Below are 15,202 nucleotides of genomic sequence, written 5' to 3' on the forward strand. Positions count from 1 at the left end.
GGAACACTAGTGCAACAGTAGTAAGCAAAATTGGGGCCTGTGATTGGCTCGGTTCAACAGAGGATACCAGTAGAAGTATTTACAGTGCTCAGTTTGTAGATACTAAGGTTAGGTTTATGTTAATTAGGCACGAACCACAGAGGAAACAGGGGAAGAGTGATAGACTCATGACGTTGGCAGACATGGGTGAGGTGATTGGTTGATAGGGACATGAATTACATGGGTTGAAAGCTTGAAAAGTTACGGCGGGAGTTATCAGACCAGCTGTCGTAACTGAAGGATTCACCACTAGAACGGAGGGAATTGGAAGGTGAGTTTGCAGAGACGATGGGTTGAATAGTAGCAGGTGATTTGAGAATCCATTTTCAGTAATGGTAGTCTTTCATTTATTACAGGCTACTGGGTCAGGAGTGATACTTTATTATGCTATTGTGGCGGAATACAGACTAAGTAGAGGATGGTGCACACAAACATGTTAATCGAAGGGATTTGAATTAAGGTGAGCAACGAGTTTGCAGGTTAGAAATGAAAGGGAGTAGGATAATATCAAACCTATGGGTTAAAGAATAGCATGAAAGGATTCATCATGTGGAGTCAGATGTAGTCTTTAATATAGGGAAAGGGAAGTCTCCATATAACCATGGCAATAACAAGAGATGGCAAATTAGGCAACTCTGTGGGGATTTTGCTTATTTGAGGTTGAATTAATTACAGCTCTAGTATTGCTATGGTTCATAGGGCAAATGGTTTTGATACTAAGCAGGAAATTTAGGATATTTTTTTTCCCGTTGGTATATTACAGGTGACGTACCAGGACGACAATCAAATATTTTGACATTTTCACTTTGGTGCCTTTTTGAACTTAGATAGGGTGAGAACATGTGGCATATGGTATAACTATCATATGTAGTGTATAGAAATTGCAATTCAATTTGTGTATAACCAGAGTTTTGTGCTTTAATACTAGGTCCAGTTTCTGCCAAATTAAAGGACCTGTATTTAGATGTCAAGTTCACAGATGGACATTGGAGTTGAATGACTATAGAATATACATTTGAAGTAGGAGGTGAGTCGAAGCTTATAGGTATTTCATAGAAATTGAGTTAGTAGTTGACAGGCACGAGATCCTAAAGCGAGTTTCTTTTTCTTCTTTATATTTTGTTAAAATTTTATAGGTATTTACGAGCAAAGAAGACACAGATATAACGATTGTTTTGTGCTTTTAAAGACATCTACTTTGACTTAGATTTCAAGGTGAGATATGAAGTGTGAATTTATGGAAAAAGTGGTAGAGTATGAATTGTAATTGTGAATCACTGTTGGGGTCAAAATGATTAATTGAAAGGATCCATTTTAATGAATGGGGTTTTTGGACCACAAGGGGATCGGGTTCTGTTTTGACTTTAATTGGATTACAATATAGATTGTGATATAGACAGGACATTGATTTTACATAGAGATAGAATGTCATGTAGGCAGGCTGACTGAATGTCATAATAATTTCTAGAATGTTATATAGGCAGGTTGATTTTATGGAGACTAGAAATTGTGCTCAGAATGTGATTGACTATAATGGTGACTTTATGTTTTTTAATTTCACAGCCCTGATGATGTCCCGGATGGGACAAAACATGTAGGCTGTAGCTGCGGAAATTTTATTAACCTTACAATGGGTGTTTTTTGTGAATATGTTGTGAACATCGGTACAGTGAATTTTTTCCTCGTTTGAAATGAAATAATACAATTAAAGAACTGAACATTTTGACGAAGGAAGCCTGCATTGAATTTATTTTCTGGTGTTTGAGTAAATTGCATGATTTAATGATTTAATGCTTTAATACAGGGAATTGTGTACTTAGACGCTCCTTGGGGTTGTGTTTATTTGCATCACTCAACCATTGTACACAATCTCTGCTGCATCAACCAGCAATGGGATTTTATCTTTTGTTTCCAAAAATCAGGTATTGTCAGTGTAGTACTATGCAAAACATTTGTTGGATATGGGAGGGTGCTTGCTGCTGATTGGCCGGGAGCTTGGCGTAAAGTGTGGAGGTAGGCCTATATGGGATAAGGGATATGAACAGACGTTTTTGAATGGTGGCGGCTTACGGTAATATTTATTTCCTACTTTTCCATGTGATTTTTTAAATTTTGTGCATATTTGTCTAACTGTTGTTTTACTGCTTGGGGCGCCTCTTCTGCTGTGACCTACAGCAGACTAGATCCCAAACAGTAAACCCACCAATGTATGTTTATCCCACTAAGCCATAAACAGTAAAACCATGGATTTCATTCTAACAGTTTTTTCTAATTCTGATGTTTGGTGTGCTAGAGATTTTTTTATATTATATAGGCTTGTGAATGGCCTTGAAAACATGCAAAATATATTTTTGTCTGCATACACCTCAAGGAATCCTTGCCATGTATTCAGCCATTTTTCTTTGTTCTGAGCCACCTTTTCCTTCCTGAGATTACCCACCTTCTTTGTGTGTATATGTGATATGGGTGATTATTGTACGTATATTGCAACTGTTAAAAGTCTTTGGTTGAAGTAATGCCCCGGTTACTTACCGGTAATCTTCATTACTCCGAGTATAGTCTTCCTCGCCACATGACTTACATAGTGAGCATCAGCTCCACGACAGAACCCTCCAAAGCAAAAAAAAAAAAAGCCTCCCACCCCCTCCCAACATGGCCGACCAGTCACACCTGACCTCTATAAAAGGCGGACCGGCCCAACCAACAGCCTGATCTACCAAGCAAACAATGAAGCCGATAGCCAGACAGGGAGGGGGGGAGGGAACTCATGTGGCGAGGAAGACTATACTCGGAGTAATGAAGATTACCGGTAAGTAACCGGGGCATTACCTCCTCGTTAGTCTTCCTCGCCACATGACTTACATAGTGAGCAAATACCCAAGCCAACAAGGCTTCATTGACCACCCTAAGAACAACACCACACGATGATGCAGAGAAACCAACACAAGGTTGAATCAGAATAATGAAAAGAAAACAGGGATCACAGGAAACCCGAATCAAGACACAAAGAAAAAATAGGCCATCAAGGAGCCGCAGCTCCCGCACTCAGAACGGCCCCAGTGAAGTCCCCAGGGACAGCACCCCCCAAGACAAAGCGATAGTGTTCCATGAACAAGTGGGGGGACGACCACGTCGACGCCCGACAAAACTCCACAGCGGAGACACCCTGGAAGGGGGCCCAGGACACAGAGACACGCCCCGTGGACTGACCCTGGACCCCCGCCGGAACCATCGAACCCAGCGAAGCATAGGAAAGGATGATAGCCTGTGTAAGCCAGCGACTCAAGGTGGAAAGAGAGGGCATGTGGCCCGATTGAACTGGACCGAAAGTCACAAACAGGCAATCCCACCGGGAAAGGGAAGACGTGCGCTCAAGAGAAGCCAAAACAGCACGCCGGACAACCAGCAAGGACACGGAAGGATCCGTGACGGGAGGAAAAGAAGGTAATGACACCTCCCGAGACCCGAACACCAGGGAAGGAACCCTGGGAAGCAAACGGGGTACATGCCGGAGAAACAACCGGTCCGGCAAAACCCGCAAGAAGGGAGGGGAGCGGAGGAACGACCCCCGCACGCCCAATCGCCCAGCAGACACCACAGCCACCCGGAAAAAACCACTGTAAGGTGAGGAACCACAAAGCCACTGAGGCCAGGGGCACACCGGGCGGACCCTGGAGAGCTCGCAGAACGAGAGGGAGATCCCCAGGGGGAGACAGGCAGAGCGTCCGAGGGCGACGGAGAAAACAACACCGGAGCCAAGCGAGCCCTCAGGGAATCCAGCCCGTCGAAAACCGGACAACGGAAGGCCCGCAAGGCAGCCCACCGGGCCCCAGGGAAGAAGGGGCCAAGTCCAAGGCAAACCCCTCAGCCAGGAAAGCCAAGACCCGCAAGGGGTCCACGGCGGCGGGGACAGCACCAGGCCGACCGCACCAACGTGAGAAAGAAGCCCAGCGTCGGGCACAGGAAGAGAATGTGGAAGACCTGCGGGAGCCCAGCAGCAAAACCACAACCTCCAGAAGAACAACCCCGAGCAAGCAGCGTCATCCGCTCAAGAACCAGGCCTGCAGATGGAGCCAGGCCAGCAGATAGAGCCGGCTCAACACCGACTCCGGGAGCGGGGGTCCCAACAACGGAACGGGAAGATCCGGGATCGGCCAGTAGGCCTGAACCGCCAGCTCGCAAAGGAGAGGGTACCAGGGGCGGCGGACCCAGCCTGGAACCACCAGAAGCACCCCGGCCCAGCCCAAGCGAATTCAGCAGAGGACCCGTGGTAACAGTGGGAACGGGGGAAACGCGTACAGCAGACCGAAAAGGTCAAGCGAATGACAGGGCATCCACCCGGACCCGGGAGGAGAGAGTAGAACCTGGGCAGGAGGGCCGAGTCCCCGTCCGCGAACAGATCCACCGGAGGCAGACCGAGTCGAGGCACCAGGCGCCGAAACACCACCGGGGTCAGGGCGAGACAAGGCAACGAAGGAAAGATCCGACTCAGTCGATCCGCCTCCACCTAGTCGGACCCCGGGGAAAAGACAGCCCGAACGGCCAGGACCGGCGACTCCGCCCAAGAAAACAACCCCCGAGTCTGTAAACAAAAGGAGCGAACCTAGCACCCCCGCTGAAGGCTGACACTGCTCCACACCACCAGGGCGACTGACCCGACCAAGACATGGGGACCTTGAAGCACAGGTTCAAAAGCCGGCAGGCCAGGAGGACTGCCAGCAACTCCCGAAGCACGAGGAGCTGCGTGACTGCAGGAGATCCCAACGACCCCCAAACGACCCGGCGCCAAAGGACGCCCCCCCCTGAACGAACCAGAGGGGAGGACCGGGTCCAGGCACACGACCCCCGAAGGAGGACAAGCCCGAGACGGGAACCGAAGGGACCACCGCACATAGAGCAGGGAGCCGACGGAGGGGAGACACCGCCTGACGTGAAGCCTCACCCATGAAAAAGACGAGGCCGAGATGTATCACACGTCCAGACAGGGAACACCAAGACCCCCTCCCGGCGAAGAAGAACCACCAGGCGGGCCAGGAGCACAGGTCCCACCCACGGGCCAGAAGGCAAGCCCAACGGAAGTACCCGCAACCGAGAGTGGGAACCCCCACTCGCAGGCCGGCCTCACAGGCCAACCCATGGTCCCAGAAAACCCTTCAGTCGAGACAAGGGAAGGAGTAGGTACCCAAACCCGTCGAGAAGGTGGGACCCCGCGGAAAATCCGTAAGACCAGCTAGACCGGACACCGGCCAGCAAGCCCGAAGAGCCCCAGAACCGTGACAGCCATGTCCCAAGACGGGACGTAACGGAGGCGACAGCCCCCCCCCCCAGGGAACCCCCTGGAGTGAGATGGCCGAAAGCCAGGATCTAGGGGCGAAAAAGGGAGCGGCAGCACCAGTACGAGACCGGGAATAGCCGAAACTCGGACCTGGAAGTCAAACCTGAACACACCTCGCGAAGACCGACACCCTGAAACCGGGTGGAATGGCCGAAGGACCCCACCCATGCAAGGGCGGGACGCCCTCACCCACAGGCGGACGAGGAGTCCGCAGGAAGGTTGCGCCCAGGGGAGCGGGCCCCAAATGAAAAGACCGGAGACAGCCAGAGTAGGCCATTCGCCGAAAACGCCGTCACCGCCGACAAGGACGCAGCCAGACCAGACGGCCGAGCCAGCCTCGCGGCCACCAGAGCGGTAAAGGTGACAAAGCCCACCTCCACAACGCCCATCACAACAGACGCAGGCAGAGGGGGGGAGTCCGGAGACATGCGTAGAGAACGCACCCAGAGAAACCCCGGGAACAACCACCGTCGCCGGAGGAGGGAAAAGCAAGCCCTACTATGGAACGAATCACGAATAATGCGTGTCATCCCAGCGCAGGGGCCATGCCCAACTTCACTGTAGCGTAACTAGATACAAGAATAGCGCACTACACACCTGCAAGGGCACAAGGCGCTTGTACGAAAGCCGCTGTGGAACCCCTCCTGGCTAACCCCCTGAGGCGTCCACCCCCGGATACCCCCAAGGCGGAGGCCAGGCATCCTAAGCATCGTGGGGGCCGTTGTGGAGAAAAAGTAAGCCATTGCCCAGGGAAGCAGAGTGGGACTCCATGAATGAAATAGGCACCGCGGCAAGAACAACCAGGTCCGTGGACTAAATCGAACCCAAGACCCGCCGAGGCGGGGAACCGAACCCAGGTCCCCGCCAGACCACTGCCCCAGGGTCCGCAGCCCTAACCAGTGGGCCACACTCCCCCACTGGGGCCACCGAGAGGGAGACGAGGCGAGGAGGGAGCAGGGCACCCCGCCACGCAAGGACCCCTAGAAGGGACAGCGCCGTAAAACAGGGAGACCCCGCAGACGGCGACAAAAGGGGGGACATAACCCCCGCCTCCCTGAGGAGACCAGAAGGCACAGCAACCCAGCAGCGCAAACTCACTTGAGTCCGGCGCATCCTGACGGCCCAGGGCCGACTACACAGCCCACCTCCCCACAGGAGGAAAACACGGGCCCCCAGGGTGCCAGAAAAAGGACTACAGAAAGAAGTGAACAGTCCCCAATAGATCGCGCCAATCACTTCTGAGTCGAAAACAACATTGGAGAACCGGTAAATGAAAACCCACAGTCCCCATGCGATCACAAAAAGAAAACGCCCTTACCGAGGATCGAACACCGGACCCTCCGAGTAAGAGACAGACGCGCAGCCAACCGCCCAAGCATGCCGCGACCAATCGCAGCGCCAGCAGGAGAATACCGCGCAAGACCGATGAAGGGAATCATCGGCCGCACCTGGCAACCAAACCCCGCCCCGAGAGGCGGGAGGCGCCCGGAGCCAACTCCAGCACGGCAAACCGCCGCAGCCCGTAGGGGAGCCAGAAATACACGAAGGGAGGTGGCAGCGACCAGCGCCGCGTAACCGAGCCCCAGGCCGGCCGGAGAGGAGCACCCGGACCCGGCCAGCGTATGCAGAAAAAAGAGGTAGGACCGAGCCCGCCTCCAGACCGGTAGGCGCTGCACGCCGAGGCACACCACCCCGGCCAGGCTCAATGCAAGTACCGCCAGTAGGAGCGTCGCGTTATAGAACATGCCACACATTGAATGGAGTACAGGAGACAGTAAAAAGCATACACTAAGAGGCACTCAGTAAGTTAGGCTGTAGGGATTTAAGGAATTCAACCCAGCACGCCTGATTCCTATCCGTAGTGCTCACTGAAGCGCCCCATGGGCAAAGGCATGTGAATGAACCCCTACCCATAAACGGGTGTTGCACAACACACACAAGTCTACAAGCAAACCATTCGGGACCCAATATGCACGGCAATCACCATTACTCAGGAGACGCCTGTACAGCAATGGAAAAACCGGGAATAACCCGGGACCATCACACATGCGTCCAGCGCATTGAAAGCAACCAGAGCCCCAGCACACACACCGGAGAACCTCCAGCGCCGGACCCGAAGCCCACAACGGGCAAGGGCCCTTCAGTCATGACCGGGGGAGGCACGGGAATGCACCAACACCCCACACCCCCGGCCGCCCCCCCCCTGTAAACCCTTGGTACGCTACAGCAGCACCTAACCGGCCCCACAGGACCGGGGGAAGGAAGAGGGGGGGGGGATTTTCAGTCATAAGGCACCAGGGACCGCTAAAGCCGGACCCTCAACCCTAAAACCCTTGGGCCAGCTCACGCCGGCCCATCTTACCTGTACAGCGCCTCTGGAGAGAATCGCGCAGAACAAAAAAAACAGGCTGTTGGTTGGGCCGGTCCGCCTCGTATAGAGGTCAGGTGTGACTGGTCGGCCATGTTGGGAGGGGGTGGGAGGCTTTTTTTTTTTTGCTTTGGAGGGTTCTGTCGTGGAGCTGATGCTCACTATGTAAGTCATGTGGCGAGGAAGACTAACGAGGAGGTAATTGCTGCATATCATTTGTGATTGGGGCATTGTTCAAGTTTTTATTTATTTTGCTTTCTTTTTTGGCCTACATTATTCTTGATGCTTTACTGATGGTGTGCAAACGCTTAGCCAAAGGCCAACTCAGAATCTGTTTATATATATATTTGTGCAATACCTTCCCTGCAAAGCTGCAAGTTTTTGTTGGTAGAGAATGGGGCTACAAGCAAGGCAGTTCTGCCATATTCAATTTGTTCTCCATGTAACCATCTTTGCTTGCCATGTGGATAGCCATTTTGTGGAGCCTGTGTGTGTGTGGGTGTGTGTGTGCGCCTGTATGTGTCAAACGCATCCATTTTGTCTATTCCCTATATAAATTCTTCTTGCTTGTGATGTGTGTGGCAACAATTATGTGAAGCCAGTGTGCGTGTGAGTGTGTGTGTGACAGGTCATAAGTGCAACTTATGTTTGCTATTTGTGCTTTAACTTGTTTTAAATTGCACATAGACAGCAACATTTTCGTTAAACAAGTGTGTGTGTATGATGAATAGACAGTTTTTCTTTGATCTCTGTGCCATATGGGCTACCATCATTTTGTGGAGCCAATGTGTGTGCCTGAATATCAATCATTTCATGCAGCATTTAAAACCCTTTTGCCGCCAGCATTGATTTGTATGACCATTCAGGAGCCATTTTTGCCAACCTACTAGAGGGTGAGCACAAGTTAATTTATGGTGTGTATCTGACTTACCCTGACTAGGATTGTGGTTCATGCTTGGACAGAGTGCTTACCTCTTCCCAGCAGATACCCAATTTCTAACAGGATGGTATAATGGGACAAGCCATATCATTGTTGTACACGGTGCAGGATCATTTGCTAAAATGAAATACACCTACACAGATGTCAATTAAGAAGCAGTTTCTTTGGTGAACAGATTCATCCTTCATATGAGCACAAATTAATGGTTGCAAAACGAGGTTGTGTTCTCCGTAGAGGACATCTATGCCATAATACTGAATCCAAGGTACAAAAAGGGCTAATAACTTTTTTTCCTTTTTCATCAGAGAATGTTTCCATTTACAAGAATTGGAGACTTTAGTTTGTCGGGAATCCAAGTGACATTGCAACTTCCAGAGAATAATGGTGTGATGTCTCTAACTCCAGAAGCAGGACCTACCAGTAGTAACACAATTGCCTGCTGGTGAACCTTCATCACCCAACAGCTCACTTTCACTTCGAACAAGAAGACAGGATCAGGTAAATCTGAAACAGACAATGACCCTAAATATGACAATAAATAGGATTGTACAAGACTACTTAGATCCAGCAGTCTAATTGGAATACGATCTGTTGGACCTATTGCCATGGAAAAAGGAACAAGAAAAATGCCAATGCTAATATCTAAATTTAAACCCCAAGTTTCCTGGATTGCAAAGGCGAATGTACAATGCAACCAAATGCTATTTAATAGCTCTTTATTTAAACCAATCTTCTCTAAAAGGTCATTTGAAATTCAAACAAGAATCTCAATTAAATTATAAACCAACAGTGGAAGTGGACACTAGACATTGACAGAAATCACACATTCCTTCACTACACCTAACTCAGGCGTTTCACAATCATACCTCACACATCCGTACAAACAAAAGCTCACTCAAGTGGGGAATAAATAAACCAAATGAGGAGAAATGAGTCTGCCAACAACAATATCTACATTACAATAAATTTAAAATACACCATATTCAAATAAAAAAATTGTTTTCAATACATTCAAGAAAACCTGTGCACCAAAGAATTTCCCAACACAAATCGCAAATTAAAAACAAAGTCGAAACGGCACCACTAGTGAACCATTGGACTAGAAATAATCATGCAGTAAATGACTTGAAATGGACAGTTCTGTCTAAGGTCAAACGAGACCCAAGGGGCGGCAACTTGGAGTTAAAGCTATCCCAAAGAGAGGCCCATTTAATTGTCAAGTTCAACACGGCTGTGTCTGGGCTCAATGAGATGTCAGAAATCTATACACTATAGCTCCTGCCTTGGCCTTGTGCTTGTCACCCACTGATATGTTTCTGTTGCCATTCTAGCCACCAATTTTTCAGTCAATCCTTCATGTCCCTCATAAACTTGTTCTACTTTTTAGTTACTGACATCAGGCATTATCATCCACCCCTGACTAGAGGTAGCGTTCCATCTTTTGGAACCACGACTTCACGAACTACAATCCCCAGCATGCCTAGGCTGGTGTCCGCTTTGAGCCGCTATGTGTCCAAATTGAGGATACTTCTTGAGACCCTGCTTTTTTTATTGCCGGTATATTATTATTATCATTTATGATTTAGTCCATTTCGTGTGAGGCCCGAATTAGGTTTTCCAATATGTTACATGAAACCAGGTATCTATCTGCACATGTGTATCAAGATAGACTACATTACCCAGCATTCGCAGTGACCCCAACGTGACGGATTCTGGCATGTTGTCAGCGTCCCTGGCGATTCACGGCGCCATACCGCTGCTGATAATCCGGTTGTTATTAGTGGTAAAATGTTTAACTTTTTCCATTCACTCTTCCACAAATACTCATCTCGGTCAGGCTAATTAATATAATTTGCTACATTTGTTTTCAGAACAACGTGGCTCTGCGATTTGTGAACTAGCACACACTCCGTGTGAAGTCTACTCTGATGTAGTTACATTTCAACCCCCTTCACCTAGCGTCCCACTGCGAGGTAAGCCATTTGCACCTATGGGTAGCATTAGTCCAAACTTTCTATTGCACACCAGAGCATTTTTGTTCACCTCCGGTTTTTCCTTTTTTCCAGGCTCATTTAGTTTGGCGCAGGCTTCTCTGGGAGTGTCAAGTTAAACCTCTAGTCCAAAGGATCATTTGGTGATTTCATACTCAGGTGCTAGTCCCGGTAGGTAAGCGCAACTCTAGTTTGCAGTTTGGATGTACTCACAAGTTTTCTTAGTAGATACACTCATGGTTTCTTATTTCTTTATCTTTTCCACTTCTGTAGTTAATTGGAACATGTTTGTGGAGGACTAATCATGGTGGCATTAGTTGATGAAACTTTAGCATCCTACACTGGTAAACTGCAGCGCATTTCGGGTGTAGCAGCGCTTCCAGTTTCTTGATTCTTATAGAACTAAAAGATACATTTGTTTAATTTTTTCACAGGCTTTGTGTTGGTCCTGAGGAGAATCCCTCAAGTTGAAGGGATTCAAAATGCGTAGACCCTCGGGTCTGCCATGTTGCTTGTTTTTGCTAATTAATGTGTTTGCAATTACTTTGGTGGCAACAATACACCTAAATTTGTTTATTTGCAGGTTTTCTTGAATGTATTGAAAACAATTTTTTTTCATTTGAATATGGTGTATTTTAAATCTATTGTAATGTAGATATTGTTGTTGGCAGACTCATTTCTCCTCATTTGGTTTATTCATTCCCCACTTGAGTGAGCTTTTGTTTGAACGGATGTGTGAGGTATGATTGTGAAACGCCTGAGTTATGTGTAGTGAAGGAATGTGTGATTTTTGTCAATGTCTAGTGTCCACTTCCCCTGTTGGTTTATAATTTAATTGTGATTCTTGTTTGAATTTCAAATGACCTTTTAGAGAAGACTGGTTTAAATAGGGAGCTTTTAAATAGCATTTGGTTGCATTGTACATTCGCCTTTGCAGTCCAGGAAACGGGGTTTAAATTTAGATATCAGCATTGGCATTTTTCTCGTTGTTCTACTTTATTGGGCTCAGCCTTGCTGATTGGAGCCTCAGTCTGTCTTGTTACTAGCATGGAAAAAGGAACAGTAGCCACGGAAAAAAGGAATAGTGGCCAGAACTCAGTAGGCTCGGTTAAGGAGATATATGGACACTGCACTTGGAACAGGTGACTTTTAGCAGTGAATCCCATATGATGGATGTGACATGCTTAGCCTAAATAAACTTTCCTTGGCATTTCATGTTTAGGTGTTCATTTGATTTAGGATAAACACTTGGAGTGTTACTTTACTGATGTTTTGGTGCTACATCAATGAGAAACAAGAAGACTGAAGAGGCTTGTGCACTGGAAAGGTGTGAAGTATTTATACGTTTGCATATAGTGGCTTGATTCACAAATACTAGGTGGACATGATGATGGACATATCTAAACATTTTTACTATTTGGGAGATCAATCAGTACTTACATCTAGTTGTCTGGAATCAATGGCACTAGATTGGTCCTTTGTTAATTTAAAGTTAGCTCATGCAGTATTACCATTTCTATACACTATAATATTTTCTTATTTTGTTTTATAAATAATTGTGAACTGTGTGTATCATTGTCATTATGGATTCCAGCCTAGATTATTGAAACAAATTTTAAAGTCCTGTGACTGCCAAAGGCTGTTCCATTGAGTAAACTTAGGTGTCATCTTCTGTTCATGCCAGAAGCACAGCACTTATGGAGTTACTGGTTGCTTACCTAGTAAGCTCTGTTAGCGCCTCGTTACGATCAGCTTGTCTATTTCTGCTTTTAATCGATCACTATTGTGCTGAGAATGCCTTTTTAATTTTTGATGGTGATGTGTTGTATTTGCTGCTATTAATTCAACTCTGCTTTAACTTTTGCTGCTCATCTTTTAAAAGTGAATTTTTAACTACCAATACTTCATGGACTAATGCACATACCTTGAATCCCCAGAAAGTGCCGGCCCGGTCCGTCACGGCTGCTGTGCCGTTTGCACGGAGGGCGGACACACTTTCACCAGTTTGCCTCAGTTCTGCCCTAACTCACATCCGGTTGGGACGATTTCTAGTTGTCCACCGGAATTAACTTAAACTGCCTGATGGTGCGGAAGCGCAGCAGACGCATGCAGCAGAAGCGTGCAGCGGGCGCGCTGCTAGCGCGCCAAAGGCGTGCCTAAGTCAAACCCATCTGCGCCCGTCCGTGCCCGAACAGGACCAGGGACAGGCCCGTCTGCGCCCGTCCGTGCCCGAACAGGACAAAGGACAGGTCCCTATGCAAAACATCCCTCTTATTTTTCACATGAACTGAAACTCTTGCACTCTGTTATTCTCCCTCTCAGCCCCCATACTAACATGAGATTATTAAACAGTAGATTATGGATGTAAGGGCTTCCTTTCCAGAAATTATCGCCCCCCCCCCCTTTGCTATAATCACTCCTCAAAAACAGTCTAGAAACACTGACCTTAAACTTACCATTGTTGATCTCAACACACGCTCTTTGGTGAAACACCACCATGACATATTCCATCTCTTGGATTCAAGCCACCCTTGCCACCCTGACATCCTATTCCTAATGGAAAGTTGGTTGTCACAGAACTCAGCTCCTGACATCTTAGCAGCTCTCCCTAATGACTATTATATCCTTCAGGCAAATCGCACGTCAGGGTACGTTGGTGAGGCAGTAGTGGCCATTGTGTGTCAAGACTTAAAATTTACAAGCTTAATCCCACTTGATCTACCCTTGGATAATCTAGTCCTCAAATTGGAGGCAGTCTCAAACACTTTAATCTGTGTACTACTATATAGACCGCCTAGGAACATGCCCTAATTTCCCTACTCTATAGCTGGGCAGTTGGCCCGGCTAATCACTAACAATGCAATAATTTTACTGTGGTGATTTTAATTACTGGGTCAATGACCCACATGGTGGACCCCATGCTAAAGAACTAAATGATCTCCTTGCTGAATTAAGCCTTAGTCAGCAAATACCTATGGCCACTCATACTAAGGGACATCACAATATCTTCCTTGACCGTCTTCCCCTGCACCTGGTCTGATCACTCCCTAATTCAGTTTATTATCAACGACATCGCTACAATGAAACCCCCAAGTCTAAAAAAACTAGTGGCTAGAAACTGGAAAAATATTAATAGAACCCAATTTCATGCCACCCTAGCAAATACAGTTCCTATCCATCTGACGTCACTTAACGCAAGTGACAAAAATCTTATTGCATGGCTTACTTTGGCCATCAATGAGTATGCCCCACTAAAAACAATTCTGTCAGCAAGATGCCACAAGGCACAAAAATGGTTTTCCCTAGATCTACAAAGCCAAAAACTAGCACTTCGTCAAGCTGAAAGGAAATGGAGAATTAACTACTCTCTAGATAAAAAAGAGAGATATCTGATGCAACTGAAAGAGTATAAAAAAGCAATCTTCTCCCCTCAAAAATTATGAGTTCTACCAACAAGTCTAAATAAATATTTGCTATTTTGAACAAACTGTCCAATCCGGATAGAGTTACATTCAAATCTACCCCCATTCATGCTTTTGTAACACCCTCAATTCGTTCTTTATTGATAAAATTGCTAAAATAAAAGCTAGTATTCCTGGTTGCTCTGCTTCTGAGGAATTATCTTCAATGTTGGAAAGCCCCTGCTCTCTTGAACAGTTTTCAGCAATAGATAATCAGACTTTTTTGGACCTTTTGTCTAAAGTTAAGTCAGGATCACCTACGGATAGTTGCCCGCCCCACATCTTAAGAGAAGTTTTCACCATTTTACCCAGACCAGCTCTGGCACTCCTTAATGACTCTCTAACTCAGGGCTGTGTTCCAAGAGCTTTTAAAGAATCAACAGTGGTCCCTCTGAAAAAAAACCAGGTGTGGACCCTGGGGTATTGATTAACTAACGGCCTAGCTCCCACTTCCTTATTTGGCCAAATGTCTCTGTACCTTTATTGAGCAGTCTGAGTATCTTGGTTCTAACCAAGCAGGGTTCCTCTCAGGCCACACTACCGAGGTAGTAATTCTCACTGTATTGGATACGCTCTGAAAGGAAGCCGATAAGGGCTCCCCCCCAGGCATTGGTGCTGCTGGATTTGTGAGCAGCATTTGACACAGTCGATTATGGTATTCTGATAAACCGTGTCAGGATGGACGGTTTTAACTGGATGGCATCCAAATGGGTTGAGTCCTATCTTAAGGAACGCACTCAGTCAGTGTTTTACTTTCACAATTCTCTGCACGTAAAATGGCAACAACATGTGGAATGCCACAGGGTGCTTCATTGTCCCCTCACCTATTTAATCTTTACCTTCTTCCCTTACTTCACTCCTTGAACAACAGGAAGGTGTGCACGTATAACTGTGCAGATGATCTACAACTGGTGTTCTTAATCGATAATTCCTCTTATTTGATCTCTGACTTCCAGGCAACAATGCTACATATACGTGACTGGATGAATAACAACCAGTTAAAACTGAACCCAGATAAAAGAGAAGTGATTCTGATAAGTGGTCTCTTGAACCCCTGGAACACCCTTT

The 15,202-nt window shown here is 47.1% G+C and overlaps 1 non-coding gene across 1 annotated transcript; it reads right to left on the bottom strand.

Moving 5' to 3' along the window:
* Nucleotides 1-5,868: 5,868 nt before the first annotated feature.
* Nucleotides 5,869-5,972, bottom strand: LOC147707495 (U6 spliceosomal RNA). The gene has a single exon (XR_015296946.1). It is a non-coding gene; the product is annotated as a U6 spliceosomal RNA (small nuclear RNA).
* Between the last annotated feature and the right edge of the window lie 9,230 nt (nucleotides 5,973-15,202).

The sequence above is a fragment of the Lissotriton vulgaris genome, chromosome 6 (assembly GCF_964263255.1).
Source record: "Lissotriton vulgaris chromosome 6, aLisVul1.2, whole genome shotgun sequence".
In the NCBI taxonomy this organism is placed as follows: domain Eukaryota; kingdom Metazoa; phylum Chordata; class Amphibia; order Caudata; family Salamandridae; genus Lissotriton; species Lissotriton vulgaris.